Source organism: Orbicella franksi, chromosome 4 (genome assembly GCF_964199315.1).
Source record: "Orbicella franksi chromosome 4, jaOrbFran1.1, whole genome shotgun sequence".
Lineage (NCBI taxonomy): Eukaryota > Metazoa > Cnidaria > Anthozoa > Scleractinia > Merulinidae > Orbicella > Orbicella franksi.
In genome coordinates, this window is record NC_138148.1 from 5,881,539 (window position 1) to 5,900,939 (window position 19,401).

Genomic DNA, 19,401 nt, shown 5'->3' on the forward strand with positions numbered 1-19,401 from the left:
GGAGTTGAAACCTGAAAAAAATTTGTCCATATCACAAAAATTACATGAAATATGGCATTTTTAAATATGAAAAATAACTCTGCAAAATATGGAGTCCCCCCTTGAGAAAAATCACCAAATTGGAGCCGTAATTTTGTTCCAGCAAATGCAGCTATGTTGCACATGTGATGTGCCAGATGACTAAAGCAAAAATAAAGAAGAAAATCGGAATAAAAAAATTATCCCTCTAGTGTTATTGCGTTAAAATAAGTTTTGTTACGTCATAACCTGTGACGTCACCCGTTTTTTTACTGTTAATACTATCCTAAAAAAGCCGAAAATCAAATTTCTGAAACCATACGATTTTTGACAGCATCAAGCTTCCTATTTTTCTAGATTATTAGTCTTCCTAGAAAAAGACTGAAAAAAATAAACCAGAGAGACTCACTTAGGAAGGACAGTATGGTTAAGCAAATTCCGGGGGGGACAGCAAAAAAATATTTAATTTACCATATCTCAAAAAATAATCATCATAGCAAAAAACGGTTTCCGGCATTTTACTCCTCAAGGAAAGGCCTTTCCAATGATATAATCTTTACATCAGATTTTACAAAAACTTATAGCACGTTTTGGTGACGTCATCAATTATGACGTCATAATCTGACATTTTGTCACAACTTCCAAATTAAAATAAACTGGAGAACAAAGAAAGTTCATCTGCCAAACTTGGTTCAGAAATATATAAACCAAGCAAATATAGCCTTCATGAAACATTAGGGGGGTGGTTTGGCCCCTACGTGAGCTGCGAAAATAAAATAGACAAGGAGTTTTGATAACTCAGCCAACAAAATCGAAATCGTTATTCGAGTTGATTAAAGAAAACGTCATCGTAACTTTGGTGATTATTCCTGCTGTATTCACATATTTTCAGCTAAGCAGTTTAATATATTCTCAAACATTTATCAACCTTGAACATATTTAAAAACTAGAGATATTATTGCGGAAGTCCAATTTGTCATGTTTACTGACTGCAAAAAACACGGATCGGCGGGCGCTCTTATTCATCGACAACAGACAATTTATTGAATTTTTACACAAACAAAGCCTAGCCGTGTCTACAGACGTAAACTTATTGGGCCTTGATGAAATATCAAGTGTTACTTACAATTCAGACGAAATGCAAACTTGCAATTGTTTACTACTTTTCGGTGGCGATAGACTCTGGCGAAATCCCCCAAGCGTGTGGCAAGAGGAGGGAAACTTTGAAGTCCTAAAACGCTGCAATATCTAAATTTTTCCAACCAGTTGTTTTGCTGTGTTACGGAAAAGCTGTTAATCTTCAGCATATGTGAAATTTATAGTGGAGTAATGTGGAACTCCTGTAAAAGAAGCAGCGGAACACAACTTGGTCTGAATGATATAAAACGGGACATACCTAAATTCGACACTGCCTTACTTCAGTCGAATTGGAGCAGCTTACGACGAAAATATTTGAGCAAAATTCCAACAGACATAAACGTATTGAGTTGTGGGCCAAAAGCATAAAACATGTCTGGAATTTCGGATGCCATTGCCCCCGCGCTACAACCGCAAAAATCCTCGCAGCGTGTACGCGCGCTTTCCGCACACGATGGCGCAATTTGTTCTAAAAATAGAAAAATTGTCCCATATCATAGGGACAGCCCCAATACTAGAAATGGCGCGTGCTTACGGCCTCCGTCCCCGATTATGGCTCCTGATCTAAGCTCATTTTAGCAACTCAGTGTAAAAGTTTTACATCGATTCGACATAAGGAAGATTAGTACAAAGTTATTGCATTGGAAAACGTTATTATCAAAAGTTAGAAACTAGTCTCACTTAGTGCAGGAACCGTGATTTTACAAGAAGTATTTGCAAGCAGTATTCCTGAGGAAAGGTTTCAAGACATAATTATCATTAAGGTTTAATTTTTGCTGTGGAACTTTTGAACAAACCTTTTGAATTTTAATCATATTCGTCTATCCTTTTTATCTCTTATATGGAGTTCTTAAAAATGAAACAAATTTTAGAACCTGCAAAGGGTGAAGGTTAACTGAGAGCGTCTCTTTCCATGTTCATCAAATTATAAATGCGGTATAGTAATAAAACATATATGCAGTATGGGGTGATAAATCATCTAGAAATGTTAAGTTTCGTGCAATAACTTGTCAGGTAAAACTGATATCGTGCTTTTAAAAAGGACCTCCATCTTGGACTTCAAAATTTGCAAATATGTCAAAAAGTTTGAAAATACTAAAAAATATGGCGATTCAATTTTTTTTTCTTAATTAAGACTTAAAACCATAAAACCATAAAAACCATAAAAATGTTTAAAACATGGACTTGAGCTTAAAAAAGTACACCAAAATTCATAAAACACCTTTGAGTGTGCTTGTTTGCCACAGGAGCGTCAAGAAAAGCAGTGAACTAATTGACACAACAAAACGTTCCCTGATTGTTTTAACAAGGAGTTACCAAGTTTAGTTATTTATATTGATCTGCGTCAGTTTCCAATGTTTTCACTTTATCAAGATACTGGAAAGAGCATTGACCTAAATACTGTTTCGAGACGCATTGGCAATTAATAATTAAAGTGAGATAAGAAAGTACTTAAACACGATACATTTGAACATGGTTAATAGAGGGAAATGATTATGAATCATGGCAAATTTCTTTGTTGTATGTTTTTGTTGGCTGTTTGGGGCGGGGGAGGGAGGTTGACCCTGCCCAAAATCTGGAAAAATACAAAAAGTTGTTATGTGTGCTCATACAGCTAACCAATAGAAACATTGCGATTACGTAATTCATGCACAGTCCAGGAGCATAAAACAAAAAGATGTACAGGGTCAAAGACCTTCCAACATAACTCTTAGCCTGTTTGTTTGCTTTTTTGATGTTTGCTGGGATCCTTAACCATTCCCTCTGTTAACTATGATTTGAACAAATGCAACTGTCTTAAGGATATGCTTGAAATTGTATCGATGACCTATAAGAAACTGGAACTGAGAATCAAACACGTAACCGTTAGGAAATTTAGTCGTGGACATGATAACAGGTCGTTAATAATTTGCAGCAGGAAATCATTTCACATCATTGCTGATGAAGGTTGTATTTTAACCCGGCATTTGTCAGTCTATTTCTTAGCTGGTCGGTAATAGCAGATCGAGTTTTGATGTTGTTTCCGAAGCAATATTTGTTTTTCAACTCCTTGGCAGGCAAGTGTACTATGGTTTCTGATAGTTAAATAAGCCACGCTTTGGTAAGCAGTGAAAACACAAGGTCAATTTGCAAGGACCGACGTAACCTAATAAAAAAAGAAGTACCGGATCCTGTCCCTGTAAAGGATGTAATTGGACTCGGTGATGTCGGACTACTGACAAAAACGCTAGGCTGATAAAAAGGTTTGAGAACGACATAATCAGTTCATATATTTCGAAAAGCTTTAAAAAACGTCCAGTACCTTGAAAAGACTGGAGAGGCTTTGTTTTTGATTTTTCGGTTTTACGTTCTTTTATCAATAATATGAATACTTTTGAAGCATGAATCAGTGGTACCCTATTAAAAGTTAAAGGGACACAGTCAGCTGGAGCACATGCGCATTAGATACCATCTGATTTCATAGTTAATTTGCATATCACAGAGACACGATCCATACTGTTTTTAACCAAATATGATACAAAACATAGGATGAGCAAAAGCCCACTCAAAAACAGGTTTTTCAGTAAACGATTGAAAATCAGGCAAAACACTGCGAAGATTGAAGCGGATTTCTAGATGTACTCGACGAGTATCTTTGATTTCAGGTTGAGGTGAACTTTTTCAAAGTGAGAAAACTAGTGTCCAGGTCAGCGCGGTCCCAAAGCCGACTGTGTCCCTTTAAGGATACCAAAAACATAAAAGCTATCTTTGACAAGAGGTGCTGTTTTCTGTAAGCGATAATCCAACCAAGTATTAACACAGCGGAGCAGGGCTTAAGTTTTGTATCACTCGACTTCAGTTTGCAGAGAAATATTGAGTCACGGCCCATCCAAGGATGCGAATAAGACAAGTGGAAATGAATATGTCAGTTTCTTTCTTAAGATTTGTACAGTTCAGAAAACCTAAAAAAAGACATTAAATGCAAGTCATTTCTTCCCTACTGGTTCAGATGGAGGCAAAGCGTGTTGTTGATCATAAGTAAGGAAACAAGGTCGTGTCAACATGCCAGCAGAAGTAAATAGTTGCTGCAAAGTTAAAGTTTTAACTTTGAAAATGAAATTTACAATTTTAACTTTGAAATTTCTAGGTCCAAAAATGTTTTCTAACAAAAGAATTCACAAAGTCAATCAGTCTTCATAATGATTTCATGAAAACGTTTTATTGTGATCACTCTTGATCATTATGTAAGAATTAATAACCAACAGATATTGTGCTTGACAACGGTACAGTAATCTCTTTATCATTAGTACAAATCTACCGGATTATACTAATGCAATACTGCATTTTGATTGGCTAAGGTATATCTTGTACGATCACCATTACTATTCAGTGGTTGAAGATAGTCTGCAAAATAGGGACATTTTTTCTCGTCTCGCCGAAGTTTCGGAAGAGGATTTAGAAATATTGAATGGATAATCAAATTCTCCAGAAGGCTCAGTGAAACAAGGCCATTTGCTGTCACAGCACTCGAAATTTTAGAAAAAAAACTGATAATCGCTCGGACAAAGCTGAAAGATGGACTCAAAAGACAGTTCATTCTGCGCTCGATAACACTATGGTGACGTTTTAAAGTGTAGAGATTTAATTGGCAATCATTTAGTAAGAGTTCTATATTTAAACGACTAGTTTATTTTGCTTAGTATTTGTTTATTTTTTTCTGAAGCCAAAAGCTAACGTTACCTTGTGAACATTTCATTATGTATGTAGGCACCGTAAGTTTTATTTGGAAAGAAAATATAGAACGAGTAGGAGGGTATCGCAGCAGCACCCTCACTCCGACAGTTCAGCGCATAATAATACATGTTGATTCTGCGTGACACATTCTGATGAACTGTTAATATTTGATTCGATCAACAGGTAGCCTGAGGAGTACTAAAGAAAGTGAACAATGATACACCACAGCGAGCAACTGGCTAAAAGACAAATGCAGAAACACTTTCAAATAAATTTTCTTTTGAACTTGGAAATAAACTTTAAGAAAAGCACCTGTACTCCGTTTATCGTAAATCTGTCGATCCTCATAGTAAGTTACGATGGAATAGTTGATTAGCAAATGAAGCGGACGTGAATATATATAATATCAAGTCTGTATGAGGGAAGAATAAAAAGATAGAGATTTTCGCAAATAACGAAAGTAAACTTAGCTGATGTAAGGAAGGTGCAAAGAGCAAATTAAAGACTAGAATCCAATAAGCTCTTACACCTTCCTGTGATAAAATATTATTTAGAAAATAGCTGTAGAAAAAAATATGCCGCAGAACCAGAAAGGTGAGTGCGGTTAAACCTGTGTCGTTGTCCTTTACTTTGCATTTAAATTCAGTTTAATCCAATGAACATTGCTCATTCCCAAAGCAGAGGGCAATGCCAGAAAAAAATCGTCAGATAATAAAAAAATCGGGAGATACCCCTACACGAGCCATTGTGCACAGTAGTTTATCTTCGGCCAAAAATCCCCCACCATCTTACAGGGGAAGATTGTTCGAAGAGTCTTAATTCCTGTCCCCCAAAACCCCCACTCCCCTGAATGAAACAATCGCGAAGGAGGATTAAATCTCGTCCATAATCCTTTACTTTCCTGGAGAGAATATTTGGAGAGGAAGTTTAACTCTCATCCATAATCCTCCACTCGCCCTTTAAAGTTCAAAAAGGGGTTGTAATATGAGGTAGACTTCCTCCCAAAGTACTTTTCTCTGAGAGGGTTAAAGGTTAAGAAGTAGCGGTAAGACTAAACTACACTGTGTCGACACTATGGGCATAAATAAGCAGTCTAGTCTTTCAGCCGTTTCCTAAACCTTGACCATCTTAAAGAAAATTACTTTGGGAGGAAGTTTTACTGAAAATGTAACCACTTTTGACTTTAAAAGGAAAGATTAAGAGATTATGGTTAAGACATATACTTCCCTCCAAATCTCCTTCCTAAAAAAGTAAAGGATTATGAAAGAAATTTATTCCTCACGCGTGATTGTTTCATTCAGTGGAGTGGAGGTTTGAGGAACAGAAATAAATGCTCTTCTAACAATATTCCCCGGTAAGATTTTGGGGAATTTTGGACAAAAGATAAACCACTGTGCCCGAAATATCGTGTAGGGGTATCTCTCACTAACGATTTTCTTGAGGCATTGCGCTCCGCTTAAGGAATACAAAATGTATCTTGGATTCAACTAAATTTAAATGCAAAGTAATTCTCCTTCCAAGCAAAGTAAAGGAAAATAATAAAAGCATTTCCACCTTGTTTATTACGATTTCTGGAGTCATTACCTAAATTGAATATATGAATAAATTAACCATGGAAAGAGTCATCTTGCTCCCTACTACCTCCTCTGGGGAGGAGCAAGGAGGGAAAAAGAGTCATCTTGCTCCCTACTACCTCCTCTGGGGAGGAGCAAGGAGGGAAAAAGAGTCATCTTGCTCCCTACTACCTCCTCTGGGGAGGAGCAAGGAGGGAAAAAGAGTCATCTTGCTCCCTACTACCTCCTCTGGGGAGGAGCAAGGAGGGAAAAAGAGTCATCTTGCTCCCTACTACCTCCTCTGGGGAGGAGCAAGGAGGGAAAAAGAGTCATCTTGCTCCCTACTACCTCCTCTGGGGAGGAGCAAGGAGGGAAAAAGAGTCATCTTGCTCCCTACTACCTCCTCTGGGGAGGAGCAAGGAGGGAAAAAGAGTCATCTTGCTCCCTACTACCTCCTCTGGGGAGGAGCAAGGAGGGAAAAAGAGTCATCTTGCTCCCTACTACCTCCTCTGGGGAGGAGCAAGGAGGGAAAAAGAGTCATCTTGCTCCCTACTACCTCCTCTGGGGAGGAGCAAGGAGGGAAAAAGAGTCATCTTGCTCCCTACTACCTCCTCTGGGGAGGAGCAAGGAGGGAAAAAGAGTCATCTTGCTCCCTACTACCTCCTCTGGGGAGGAGCAAGGAGGGAAAAAGAGTCATCTTGCTCCCTACTACCTCCTCTGGGGAGGAGCAAGGAGGGAAAAAGAGTCATCTTGCTCCCTACTACCTCCTCTGGGGAGGAGCAAGGAGGGAAAAAGAGTCATCTTGCTCCCTACTACCTCCTCTGGGGAGGAGCAAGGAGGGAAAAAGAGTCATCTTGCTCCCTACTACCTCCTCTGGGGAGGAGCAAGGAGGGAAAAAGAGTCATCTTGCTCCCTACTACCTCCTCTGGGGAGGAGCAAGGAGGGAAAAAGAGTCATCTTGCTCCCTACTACCTCCTCTGGGGAGGAGCAAGGAGGGAAAAAGAGTCATCTTGCTCCCTACTACCTCCTCTGGGGAGGAGCAAGGAGGGAAAAAGAGTCATCTTGCTCCCTACTACCTCCTCTGGGGAGGAGCAAGGAGGGAAAAAGAGTCATCTTGCTCCCTACTACCTCCTCTGGGGAGGAGCAAGGAGGGAAAAAGAGTCATCTTGCTCCCTGCTACCTCCTCTGGGGAGGAGCAAGGAGGGAAAAAGAGTCATCTTGCTCCCTGCTACCTCCTCTGGGGAGGAGCAAGGAGGGAAAAAGAGTCATCTTGCTCCCTGCTACCTCCTCTGGGGAGGAGCAAGGAGGGAAAAAGAGTCATCTTGCTCCCTGCTACCTCCTCTGGGGAGGAGCAAGGAGGGAAAAAGAGTCATCTTGCTCCCTGCTACCTCCTCTGGGGAGGAGCAAGGAGGGAAAAAGAGTCATCTTGCTCCCTGCTACCTCCTCTGGGGAGGAGCAAGGAGGGAAAAAGAGTCATCTTGCTCCCTGCTACCTCCTCTGGGGAGGAGCAAGGAGGGAAAAAGAGTCATCTTGCTCCCTGCTACCTCCTCTGGGGAGGAGCAAGGAGGGAAAAAGAGTCATCTTGCTCCCTGCTACCTCCTCTGGGGAGGAGCAAGGAGGGAAAAAGAGTCATCTTGCTCCCTGCTACCTCCTCTGGGGAGGAGCAAGGAGGGAAAAAGAGTCATCTTGCTCCCTGCTACCTCCTCTGGGGAGGAGCAAGGAGGGAAAAAGAGTCATCTTGCTCCCTGCTACCTCCTCTGGGGAGGAGCAAGGAGGGAAAAAGAGTCATCTTGCTCCCTGCTACCTCCTCTGGGGAGGAGCAAGGAGGGAAAAAGAGTCATCTTGCTCCCTGCTACCTCCTCTGGGGAGGAGCAAGGAGGGAAAAAGAGTCATCTTGCTCCCTGCTACCTCCTCTGGGGAGGAGCAAGGAGGGAAAAAGAGTCATCTTGCTCCCTGCTACCTCCTCTGGGGAGGAGCAAGGAGGGAAAAAGAGGCATCTTGCTCCCTGCTACCTCCTCTGGGGAGGAGCAAGGAGGGAAAAAGAGGCATCTTGCTCCCTGCTACCTCCTCTGGGGAGGAGCAAGGAGGGAAAAAGAGGCATCTTGCTCCCTGCTACCTCCTCTGGGGAGGAGCAAGGAGGGAAAAAGAGGCATCTTGCTCCCTGCTACCTCCTCTGGGGAGGAGCAAGGAGGGAAAAAGAGGCATCTTGCTCCCTGCTACCTCCTCTGGGGAGGAGCAAGGAGGGAAAAAGAGGCATCTTGCTCCATACTACCTCCTCCCAACATGTTGTGTGCGTTAGTCTACCCTGTTACGACATGTTTGGTGTTTTGGTTAAGTATTAGTCATTGCGATCATTGGGGGGGGGGGGGGGGGGGTTAGATCTTTATTTATTAACACACCGTTTAAGTTTTAAAGTAATGGACAAGGACACAAGATTTGGCCGGAAACTTAGTTTGCGGCTTGTTTATATATCTTGTTTTCGTTATTTAATGATCTAATGTTGTAGAAGGTTTCAAGAGCTCTTTTTGTGAGTTTTTTAATTAGCCCTTACACCTTCTTAACACCAGGAAAGGCTTTGCGAAATTTCACTTAAGTATTATACTTTGATTCACATTGTTTCAGAGAAGAAAATGCTGATGAAAGCTACCTTGCAAGTCTTGTTTATTGATGAAATAGCTTTCAAAAAGTCAGTAATGTTTAACTCTTTTCGAAGACTTGCTGACCTCCTTTTTTAACACTATTTTAAGGTGGTTCAATGTAATATTGATAAGTGTTGCAGTCCATTTTCTTAACGGATCCGTCTAATATCTGTGATCCTGCTGACAAGAATTATCATTATTGATCAGTCAGAAGGCAAGTGTAAGAGCTATCTAGACAATTGAAAATACGTGCACTGAAACGTTATATGCTAATTTGCCAACTGTACTGGTTTAACAAGAATGAGCGCAAAAATTTCAAATCTCTCTAAGTTTTTTCTTTCTTTAATTTCTTTTCATATACACAAGCTATTCGTATCGTTTGGGTTTGATATGATGCCATCAATATTTGGGTGCTTCTTTATCACAAAATCCGTTAACCAGGATTCTATTATCATTCTATAGAAAGTCAAGTTAACAACGTGTTCTGCTAAAATGAATAAGAACTGTAGATCTACTTCAGCTACCTTAAAAACAGCTAGGAGAAATTGTATGTTGATTTCTAGTTCTTGAGAATTGAAAAGTTCATTCAGTTCTACCTTGCCGCTATTTTATACGTGACGAACACGTTGCTCTTCCCCTGTCAATTTTAAACCCGTTTTATCCGTAAGACAAAGCATTTGACTCGACTCATTTACTATTTTATAAAGTGCCATGAAATGATCTTTCGAGCTAAATCAAGCCATTCTTTAAGTGAGCCTCAAATTACTGTTTATTTGTGTAACTGAAGTGTGAAGAAACATATTTTAAACTCAAAATTGGTAGACGAAAAGCTCTATTTCGTTTTGGAGACTGATGGCAAAATCAGATTTGTAAACTATCTCGCTTGTCGGTTTCCCACCGTCGGAAATATTAAACAGAGTGCTTTTATTTTGTCACTGAACTTGTCGTGTATAGTAAGTCATTTTATACAGAGAACGGGTTTGTTGGGGAATTTGATGCCTTGCCGACACCTCTCTCAAGACCGTAGCTAGCTAGGGGTGGCCTTGCCAGAACACACAAAAATGCCTTAAAAGTGATTCGAGATTTCTCTGAAAATCTTGGTTTGACTGATATTTGGAGACTTTTCAACCCAGAAGCCAGGAGATATACTTGGCGCCAAAACCAACCAGTCATACATTGCCGACTCGATTTTTTTCTAGTAAGTGAATCATCTTTATGTGATGTGACCCATGCAGATATTTTTCCTGGTTTCAAAACGGATCATTCGATGATTACTCTGAATCTAGCTTTACACTCGAACCCCAGAGGCAAAGGTTTTTGGAAGTTGAACACGTCCCTTTTATCCGAAATGAGATATGTCCAAGAAATTAAAACAACAATTGAAAGCACTGTGAAACAATACAAAGACGACACCTCAGTGAACCCAGCTCTGCTTTGGGAGATGATTAAATTAAAGGTGCGAGAAAAATCAATATCTTATGCTGCATACAAAAACGCGACAACAAGGAAACGCGAAGAAATGTTGGAACGCGAAATCGCCTTGTTAGAACAACATTTAGACAATGCAAGCAATAGTAACCCCTCATATCATATTGTTGCTGAAAGAATTTTTACCTTAAAGAAAGAGCTAGAAAACATTTTTGAGTATCGAACCAAAGGCGCTATCATTAGGTCAAAGCAGGAGCCATAATCGAGGACGGAGACCGTAAGTCTCGGGATTCGCGCGCACCTATGATATGGGACAATTTTTCTATTTTTAGAACAAATTGCGCCATCCTGACGTCATATATCCGCGCGGATTCACGCACATGTCAGGGGCTCTCGCGTGGATGTTGTCACGTTGCGTGATCAAATGGTGAGAGTTGAGAGATTCTCTTGCGTATTTTTCACAGCGATGGCAGGGAATAAGGCAGGGAATACGAACCAGGGCACTTATATGTAGTTTTATGCTCTGAGTTAACGGAAAAGGTGGGTTTTTCAGGGTCGAAAACAAGACTTCAATCTCGCGCTGGGTATGAATAATAAGATCTGCTCACGCTAGTTGTAAGCTTACGCGTATGCTTAAGAATATAGCAAGAAAACTCTCTACTCTGGTATCGAGTTAATTTGTGAGTTTCTCAGACAATGTTTAATCATAACCAAAACCTGTTTTGATGGTTTCTTATTGTCTCTGCTTGTTTGGTGAGTTTGCAAAGGTTTTTGAAAGGAAGGTCTGACGCGTACAATTAGCTCAGTTGCATAGTGCAGCTCGTGCACTTTCAAGTCCGAGTCGGTGTTTTCAATTGTCAACAAATCTTGACAAAGATTTCTTTCGTTATCTTTTGTGTTGAGATGCTGCAACAAATTTCACGAATGCAAAAAAGGCTACTAACATCATATGTGTTTCTTCAACATAAGCATAGTGAAGTTTTACACTGCGGAAATGAAAATAGACAAGGAGTTTTGATAACTCGATCAGCAAAATCGAAATCGTTATTCCAAGTTTATTAAAGAAAGCGTCATTGTAACTTTGCTGATTGTTTCTGCTCTATTCACATATTTTCAGCTTAGCTTTTAATATGTTCTCAAACATTTATCAATCTTAAACATATTTAAAAACTATAGAGCTATTGTTTGAGTTCGATGTACGCTTTCACACGAAAGTGCGGCGGAAATACAATTTGTCATGTTTACTGACTGTACAAAACACGCATCGGCGGGCGCTCTCATTCATCGACAACAGAGAATTTACTGGATTTTTACACGAATAAAACTGAGCAGTATCTACAGACGCAAAGTCATTAAGCCTCGATGAAACATCAAGCGTTGCTCACAATTCAAGCGAAACTCAAACTAGCAATTATTGTGTTTTACTTTTCGGTCGCGATAGACTGACAAATTCCTCGCAAGCATGTGGCAAGAGGAGCTATGAAACTATGAAGTCCTGGAGCTCTGCTATATCTAAATATATCCAGCTAGTTTTTTGCTGTGTAATGGAAAAGCTGTTAATCTTCAACATATGTGAAATTTAAAGTGGAGTAATGTACAGCTCATGTAAAAGAAGCATCAGTCGGAACACAAGTTGGTCAGCGATATATATAAGCTTACAGCGGAACATACCTAAATTCGACACTGTCTTACTTCACTCAAACTGGAGCAGCTTACGACGAAAATACTTAAGCAAAATTCCAACAGACGTAAACGCGTTGAGTTGTGGGGCAAAAACATGAAACATTTCGGGAATTTCGGAGGCCATTTCCCCCGCGCGACATCCGCAAAAATCCTCGCAGCATGTACGCGCGTGTGCCGCGGGTGATGGCGCAATTTGTTCTAAAAATAGAATTATTGTCCCATATCATGGGGACAACCCCAATACTTGAAATGGCGCGCGCTTACGGTCTCCGTCCTCGATTATGGCTCCTGGTCAAAGTCGCAATGGTACAACGAGGGCGAAAAGAACTCCGGATATTTTCTAAACCTCGAAAAAAGGCACTGTAAACAAGGAACAATTAGTCAATTAAAAATTAATGACACCGACTTTGTCACCACAGACAAAGATATCTTATCTGAATGTACGGCTTTTTATAAAAATCTTTATACGTCAAAAAGCCCCGACAGCATCCAGTCAACATTCCTCTCTGAAGTGAACTCCACTTCTTTGACCAATGAAGAACAAACTTTATGTGAAGGTCCCTTAACTCAAAAGGAATGTTTCGAAGCCCTGAAGAAGATGGAGTCTGTCAAAACGCTAGGCACGGATGGAATTCCCGCCGAATTCTACAAAGTTTTTTGGAAAGACATTTCTTTTTTTTTAATCTCGGCCCTCAACTATGCTTTTGACTCTGGCTGCCTCTCAGTAACACAAAGACGAGGGGTTATAAAACTAATTCCAAAAAAAGATGCGGAACTATACTTCATCAAAAATTGGAGGCCTATTACCCTTTTGAACACTGATTACAAAATCGCAGCAGAATCTATTGCAAACCGAATTAAATTAGTACTTCCAAACCTTATCAATCACGATCAAACAGGATTTTTGAAGGGCAGATTTATAGGCGAAAATATCAGACTCATTGACTCTATTATCCAATATGCCACAGAAAAGAATATCCCGGGCCTGTTACTTTTTATTGACTTTGAAAAGGCATTTGATTCTCTCGAATGGTCCTTCATACATGGAACATTAAGATCCTACGGTTTTGGTGCTTCGCTAATTAACTGGGTGAAAACCCTGTATAGTCATACTGAAAGCTGTATTCTGAATAATGGATGGGCAAATAATTTTTTTGAAATTCAAAGAGGTGTTAGGCAAGGCTGCCCGCTCTCACCTTATTTATTTATCCTATCGGCAGAGGTGCTGGCCACGGCAATTAGGAAAAATACTAATATAAAGGGAATCTCTGTAAATAATGTGGAAATTAAGTTAAGTCAGTATGCCGATGACACAACACTTATATTAGACGGGTCACGTGAATCTCTCCTTTCATCCCTTGCAATGCTTGACGATTTCAGCAAAGTCTCTGGCCTCAGACTCAATGATAAGAAAACGGAAGCTCTATGGATTGGCGCAAGTATTGGAAGTGATAAAATTCTGTTATCAGGAAAAGAGCTTAAATGGCCAAAAGACAAAGTAAAATCCCTAGGTCCATGGATTTCAACAGATCCCGAACTATCTGCCTCTTTAAACTACAATGAGAAACTTGAAAAAGTGAAAGAAATCCTGAGATGCTGGAAATACCGCCGACTCACATTGTTAGGGAAAATCACTGTTATCAAATCACTAGTGGTCTCCCAATTGCTTTATCTACTCTCGCCTCTTCGCTCAAACTACAGGGTTTTAAAAGAAATAAATGATTTACTCTACACTTTTCTATGGAATGGTAAAGGCGACAAGATAAAACGGAAGGTAATGATCAATGATTTCGGTGGTGGTGGCCTAAAAATGATTGATATTAGTTCCTTCAATAAATCCCTCAAAACCACATGGATTAAAAAATATTTAGATAACAACAATAAGGGAAAATGGAAAATCTTTTTTGATATAACCCTAAAAAAATATGGCTGTCAAAACTTTTTTTCCTACAACCTCAACGTTAGAGACACCTTATCGACAATAACAACTTCGCATGCCTTTTTAAAAGAACTATTAGGAATCTGGGCGGAAGTTAACTTTGAACCTGAAATAACATCGAAAGATCACTTTCTGGATCAACAACTTTGGCATAACTCCCTAATAAAGATAGCCAACAAAACAGTTTTTTTTAAAAATTGGTTCACCAAGGGATTAACTCGGGTGAAACATCTTTTAGGACCGGACAACAACTTTCTCTCGTTAAATGATTTCCGCTGTAAGTATGAAATAGACCCTCGTCCTCTCAGCTTCTACGGATTAATATCGGCTGTAAAGTCTCTTCGGACTGATTCTAATTTTCAAGATTTACAGAACACCGACCACGAATATGAGCCACTTACAACAAGAATTTTGCAGGTCAAAAAAGCAACTACAATAATATATAAAAAACTGATTAGTAACAAGAGTTTAACCCCAGAGTCAAGTCAAAAGAAGTGGCTAGAGGATTGTGGCCTACCAATAAATGACAACATAAATTGGAATGCTGCCTATCTTTTAGCTAAAAAATGCACAAAGAGCACTAAGCTGATAGAGTTTCAGTTTAAATTCTTACATAGACGTGTACCAACCAATAAAGTTTTATTTAGAATAGGTCTACAGGGCGATGAAAAGTGCAGTTTTTGTCACACCTCCTCTGAGTCAATAATTCATCTTTTTTGGTCATGCCGTCAAACATCTCACTTTTGGAATAAACTTACTGAATGGCTGAAAAACTTAAATTTACTTCCTAGAGATTAAGCTTTGACAAATATTACTGCTTTGGGTCTGAGGCCAGATATCTCTCAATTTGCGCTTCTTATAAATTACTGCTTTCTCTTAGCACGATATCACATATGGCTCGCTAAAACAAAAAATGATCATCCAAATCTTACGCTTTTCATATGCACACTAAAATTACAATATGAGATAGAAACAAAAAGTGGAGACACGAAGAAATGGAAATCTCTTACAGGATACATGAGGATTTAATTAATATTTTAGATTATATTTTCTGTAGGGTTATCTATCTCCTACCCATTAATCTATTTCTAATCTCCTGTCAGATGCATAACTCATTTTACTTTTAATGTACCACTTGCCTTTGGTCTGTTTTTTTATGTTTCTGTACTACAACCTCAAGCTGTAATGATAACTAGCTATTTTTCTTCTCAGTTTTTTTTTTCTTTGCCCCTTGTCGTCACTGTATTTCTTAATTGTGTAAGTCGCGTAACTGTATTTGTTAGTAATGTAAGTCGTTTAGTTATTGTAATTTAAATAGTGTAAATAATTAGAGCAATATAATGTAAATAGAGTTAGTGTTGTAAGTAAGCATTGGTTTCCCTTGTGTTATTGCAAATAAATAAATAAATAAATAAATAATAAAAAAAAAAAGACCGTAGCTAGAAACGCTCCAAACATGTATGGAGTTACCACTTTTTATCGGTACTAACTGGAAAATTTAATATCCGTTCACAACAAACAGAAATATTTTATTACTCTAGGCTATATTCCTTCCAGGAATCTTAAAGGTACTGAATAATTTTAAAATGCCTTAAGCTATCCCGCAGCATTTCTAACAGAGTGTTGCCAAATTATTTCTGGTTACAATAAAATAATGGAAAATCGAAAACTAATCATCATCATGGAATAATATAACTTTACTTCTTGTTTACTTTTGCAACAAAGTGGGCAGCACTATTGAACGTTGGAAATGGATAATTATAACTTAACTCACGTGTCTGCGTATTGACCATCTTATTTTTTAATTGTCATCGTACACAAAGAAATTAGAAAAAAATCAGAAATCGAGAGTGAAATTTGCCTTCCATCGCAAAAGTGGTTTTGCACGAGAACTCGTTTTCAAACAGAAGGACAAGGTAAACTCGGAAATGGCCAATTCACTGCTCCAGCAAGACAATGATCCAAAGTTGATGACTTCCTTTTTCTCATCATGTTGTTGAAATTAATATTATTGTAATTAACTGAATTTAATTGAAATTCTCATCATCTGGTGAAAGGAGAAATGAGCTGTTGATCACTATTTCTTAGAAATAATAGAGTTCATTTCTATAATCGACATAACACGTTTCAGTGATGAACGACTTTTTAACTTGAATTTGTTATCGCTTTCTAGGAACAATACGTGAAAACTGGAGCGGAGCACCGAAATGGCAAAGATATCGTTCTCTTGAATTTATAAACAATCCACCTCTGAATTACAGTTCAGCAAGTTTCTCACTTTTTCTTCTACAAATCACTGGTTAAGAACTTCACAACCTTAACTTTTTTTGTACAGGACGCTTAAAACAAAAGTACTGTTTTTCCTTATCATTTTTCATGTGACTGTACCATGTAAGGAATTAAATTCGCACTCCTGGTATTACTTTGGAATTTTTTTCCTATTTTGTCGTTGAACATCTTAGTCGTCACTGATTTAGTTTTTTAAAAAAACATGCTAAGTCGAGCTGCCACAAATTGCAGCCGCTTCATTTAATGCTCTTTAATGCGACTGTATCGAGATGAAATCTACACAATATGCCACAAGAACAGTTCTTACAACCTGTCTGTGGGTAATTTATCAAGCCAGAATTCCTAAATCAAACATAATGGTTATTCTGGGGGCATCGATTTCCCTTCTTGAATATGTACTGCAATTTTGGTGTCAAGATTGAACTTAAACAAAGTTTTCAAACACGTAAATCCAATTCTTTTCTCTGACCTTTTCCAATAAGAACGCCGCAAAGAGATGGTAAATTGTACATTTCTTCTACCTAGCCTCCTCTTTAACAATGCATAGAGTCAGCTTTCGTCACGACACGCGACTGAAAACAATCTGTTGCTGGTGTTTTGTGGCGCTATTTCAGCCCACAATGCGAGCGATTTGGCAAAATAAATCTTACGTTTGATATTTTTTCCACTTAAAAGTATGAAACATTCAATACTTAGTTGCTACATTCTTTCTCGTAGATTTTTGTATGCGAAAGATGAAAATTTGGCAATAAATATTGTAAATTTTGACATCAAGACAATATGTCATAGTTGATTTACTATTTATTCTAATCACCTGACTCGTTGGCAATGTCTTAATTCAGTCAAGAGATTTAATTGCTGATCCACTGTCAATTTTATAACTTTATTATCCGTTGGCTCATTTGCAATATTTAAAGCGGTGCCCTTGAAATGAGCTTTCGAGCTGAGTAAAGTCACTTTTTTGTGTAAGTGATATACGAAGAGTCAGTTTTCTATTTATTTCCCTTTGGGCTGGTATATACGTAGCCAAACAGTTTTGTAAACTCTCTCGCCTGTCACAATTTCCCTTTGTCAAACATAACCATAATACATTTTTTTAGTCATGTGATGCAGTGAACAACCGGGTTTGGTTTAGAATTGATGCCTCGCTGACATCTGTCTTCAGACCCTGTTAACGCCCAAACATTGAATTCACCACTCATGGAACACTTACTTTTCGTATCAGTTCTAGCTGGAAATTATCCACTCACGAAAATCAGAAACACTTATTGTCTGATGTCACCAAAGAAAAATAAACACAGGAAAATTGCGTTAACTACTCTCGGAATTACGCTAAAAGAGGCGGAGAAACAAATCATTTGCAAGCAGTTATCCCACAAAGGTAATATGATTATAAATTTGAATTTACGGAAATGTCTTACGAAACACCGCCTTACGCTCCCAGTTACTCGTGTGTTCTAACTTTCCGGACATTAGGGAGCTCAAGCAAACCACGACGGCAACGGCAACGAAAACTTTGTGGACGGAGGGGCAGTCTCAGTCACGTAGAAATTTATTAATCTTAATATTGTGTTGATAATGATTGCTTATTTTTTTTCCAATCTTCTAACATTGCGTTGCACAGTAAAGGCAAACGCTAATGTGACTTTGACTATTGTTTTCCTATAAAACAAAAATTGGAAAAGCCAAGTAAATGGGTCAAGCTAAAGAAAGAATTTAGCCTTGATGACAAGCAAGTTTCAGATGCATCTCTTCTGCCAGTGAGGGCTGCTAATGAACCGTATCTACGCTCCTTTCGGTACAAAGTGTTGAATTCTGTTCTGTTTACTAATGACCGCCTGTGTAAAATAGGATACGTTTCTAATCCCAACTGCATCTGTAATCAGCAAACGGAAACAATATCCCATATTTTGTTCGGTTGTTCTTTTTCATATTCTTTTTGGCATGAGGTAAATGAAAAAGGTTTTGAGCACAATCAAGACTTGCAGAAGCCTCTCGCTTACATATTCCAATGTTATTGTTGGGTCTTTTGAGGAGGAGATGGATCTATTTAATTAGATAGTAATTTTAGGAAAATCTCTCTTGTGGACTTGTCGATGTAGAGAAACATTACCTTCCTTGAGTCACTTCATAAGAATTTAGGTAATTAAATATGAAACTGAAAAACACATTTCAAATCGAATAAAACTAAATTGTTTAAAGAATAATAGAAGATCTTTGAGGAAGCAATTTTAACTAATAATTATAGTAGACAACGCTATCATTAAGGAAAATCGTTAAGTTAAATAAGTATGAAGATAAGAATTGACAAAATCTTTTTTCTTAATTAATTCAATATGGTGTCATTGTTAACTTCTGTAAACCAAACTTTATTCGTTCTTCTGTAAATTAATTGTTAAAAAAGGATTGTAATTGATGTAATTGTGGAAATAAAAAATCCCAAATGAAGAAAAAAAAGAACATAAAACAGCAACGAAAACGGCACCAAACAAAAGGTTTATTGAGTAGAACAATGGCTGTGCGCGTGCGTTTTAAGTCTTTGTGCATTTTGTAGCCGTAACGTGACATGAACAGGATCTGTGTATTTTGAAGAACGTAGGTCGGGATGGCAAATTTTTTGTATTTCTTTTTGGAATGGATCGCTGGCATTACATATTTAGTTTGAGCAAGTTTTAAATACTGATTGGGGTACGGAGCAGATATCCAGATTGTTACGAGATTAGAAATATCATTTTTCTTTCTAGGAGTCGTCCCTGGCGTAGGTATCGTCGTTGCTTAAGCTAACTATTTCATTTCTTATCCACAACTCAAAATTCATTCTTTCATGTATAAAAAACAGAGGTTTTCGCATGCAGTTTCCAATGAAATTGAAAACAAAGTAGTGAGTTTAAAACCAGTCAAGAAGTAGAATCTTTTAAGTCGATTTAAATAAGCGACAGAAATTCCATTTATTAATTATATCATCCGCGTTTTTTTCAAGGATTTCCAGTTCGACGTCTAG